The sequence below is a fragment of the Triticum dicoccoides genome, chromosome 3B (genome assembly GCF_002162155.2).
Source record: "Triticum dicoccoides isolate Atlit2015 ecotype Zavitan chromosome 3B, WEW_v2.0, whole genome shotgun sequence".
Taxonomy (NCBI): Eukaryota; Viridiplantae; Streptophyta; class Magnoliopsida; order Poales; family Poaceae; genus Triticum; species Triticum dicoccoides.
In genome coordinates this window covers 16,787,241-16,790,375 of record NC_041385.1, presented here as the reverse complement: position 1 = coordinate 16,790,375, position 3,135 = coordinate 16,787,241, and positions in this window count along the sequence as shown.

The following is a 3,135-nucleotide window of genomic DNA, read 5'->3' as shown; positions in this document are numbered from 1 at the left end:
GGGGGGGGGTGGATGGAAAATGACCACGGGACAGAGCTAGGGTTTCGGGGACACATCCATGTTTGGTGCCGGCCGTTGGATCCAGGGGATCCGACGGTGATTTACCCATGATCCGCGTGAGAGGCCCCTGGACCAATCAGAATGCAGTATACAGGTATGATATTTTGACCATTTAAATTGGTCATAATCGGCTAAAATTATGTGCTAAATCGTGTTAGCTATTTTATTATGACCTGAAAATTAAAAAAAAACGTTTTATTGCGTCAGCAAATTTGACTATTGTTTTCAGGAATAATCATAAATTGAAATAAGATAAATATTTTTTCAAAGAGTTATGAGAAATGAGTTCTTTTAAATTATTTTTTCATTTTTTGAGTGTTCGAAATGAGCTTTTTTGTGAAGGACCTACCAAATATTTATTGCAAAATTGTACCAACTCAATTTTCTAAAATACTAGGACATATTTAATGCACAATTGACCAAATGGTTGGGTGTGAGAAGCTTTGATCCACCTCTGGTGAAAAAGACAAATTTCCGTCGATTTAGTAGGAAGCGGGTCAAATTTGAACTGTAGCTGCCTTCTAGTTTGCTCTTTATTTTTTCCAAAAATCATTTCTAGATACATAAGTACCTATTTAATCAGAGAAACACCAATAAAATTCCAAGATTCAACCACTAGCTAGGAACGGTCATTCCCGCCGTTTTGACCGCATTTTGAAAACGGGCATAAAAAATTCAAAAGACATCAAAAAATTGGGAAACCTTCGCATTGTGTCATTATATGTGGCCAAGTTCCCAGGAAAAATAACAAACTTGTAATACGGCAATTATTTTAAAAAAGTGTTCTCGGAAACGAGCTATCACGTGTGGAGATCAATGGCTTTCAAGCCAAATGATCAATCTTATGGCCACATTCATGGCATAGTTTGTTTAAATGATCTCATATTGTGCACAAGGGTGCATATTGGAATGGCAAATAATGTTGCCTAAGGAAGTTTTCATTTTTTTGGACGAAAAAACCATTTTTCATTTTTCGAGTGCCCAAAAGGAGGTTTTTTTGTGAAGGAACTACCAAATAATTGTTACAAAATTGGACCAAATCAATTTTCTAAAATACTAGGACATATTTAATGCATAATTGACAAAATGGTTGGGTGCAAAAAGTTTTTATCCACCTCTCGTGAAAAAGGCAAATTTCCGCTGATTCAGTTTGAAGCGGGTCAAATTTGAACTGCAGCTGCCTCATAGTTTGCTATTTATTTTTTCCAAAAATCATTTCTAGGTACATAAGTATCTATTTAATCAGAGAAACACCAAAAAAATTCCAAGATTCAACCACTAGCTAGGAACGGTCAAGCCCGCCGTTTTGACCGCATTTTGAAACAGGCATAAAAAATTCAAAAAAATCAAAAAATTGGAAAACCTTCGCATTATGTCATTATATGTGACCAAGTTCCCAGGAAAAATAATAAACTTGCAATACGGTAATTATTTTAAAAAAGTGTTCTCAGAAATGAGCTATCATCTCTGAAGATTCATGGCTTTCAAGCCAAATGATCAATCTTGTGGCCACATTCGTGGAATAGTTTGTTCAAATGATCTCATATTGTGCACAAGGGTGCATATTGGAATGGCAAACAATGTTGCCTAAGGAAGTTTTCATTTTTTTTGGACGAAAAAACCATTTTTCATTTTTCGAGTGCCCAAACGGAGGTTTTTTTGTGAAGGAACTACCAAATAATTGTTACAAAATTGGACGAAATCAATTTTATAAAATACTAGGACATATTTAATGCATAATTGACAAAATGGTTGGGTGCAAAAAGTTTTTATCCACCTCTCGTGAAAAAGACAAATTTTCGCCGATTCAGTTGGAAGCGGGTCAAATTTGAACTGCAGCTGCCTCATAGTTTGCTATTTATTTTTTCCAAAAATCATTTCTAGGTACATAAGTATCTATTTAATCAGAGAAACACCAAAAAAATTCCAAGATTCAACCACTAGCTAGGAACGGTCAAGCCCGCCGTTTTGACCGCATTTTAAAACGGGCATAAAAAATTCAAAAAAAATCAGAAAATTGGGAAACCTTCACATTGTGTCATTATATGTGGCCAAGTTCCCAAGAAAAATAACAAACTTGTAATACGGTAATTATTTTAAAAAAGTGTTCTCAGAAATGAGCTATCATGCGTGAAGATTCATGGCTTTCAAGCCAAATGATCAATCTTATGGCCACATTCATGGCATGGTTTGTTCAAATGATCTCATATTGTGCACAAGGGTGCATATTGGAATGGCAAACAATGTTGCCTAAGGAAGTTTTCATTTTCGTTGGACGGAAAAACCATTTTCCATTTTTTGAGTGCCCGAAAGGAGGTTTTTTTGTGAAGGAACTACCAAATAATTGTTGCAAAATTGGACCAAATTATTTTTATAAAATACTAGGGCATATTTAATGCACAATTGACAAAATGGTCTGGTGTAAAAAATTTTGATCCACCTCTCGTGAACAAGACAAATTTCTGCCGATTCAGTTGGAAGCGGGTCAAATTTGAACTGCAGCCGCCTCATAGTTTGCTATTTATTTTTTCCAAAAATCATTTCTAGTTACATAAGGACCTATTTAATCATAAATACATGGTTTGGTGGCGATACGTCGAGGTTTGGGCGGTGGCCGAGGGCCCCAACTCTAGAGCGCGTAAACTCGCATGCCCGCCGCGTGGTCACCGCGTGACCGTGGCATTGCCATGTGTTCTGGGCGGCCTAGGCATGTCTAGTGGGTTGGTCACTCCCCAGGTTGGTGCTAGGAAGAAAATTACAACATAAGATTCTCAGGAGGAGACCAATCGATGCTCAAACATGAATTAGCAGCCAAGTGTTTGATTAGCGGTACGGGAAATGTACATGGCTAATGGGCGTGAGTTTTGGCTGAGGATGATCAGTTACTAAGAAGACCGTCTTCACAAATTTTCAGCTCAAAAGGAGGAGCCTAGGTGGTACTTGGTTTGCAAACCACCACACTGGACATAAATACGAATGTTGAAGCTCGGCTCAAAATAATGAATGGATTGAGCTGGCATTTGGTGGAGGATGGTTATTTGGGCATAGGAAAGCACTGTAGAAAATGGATACCAT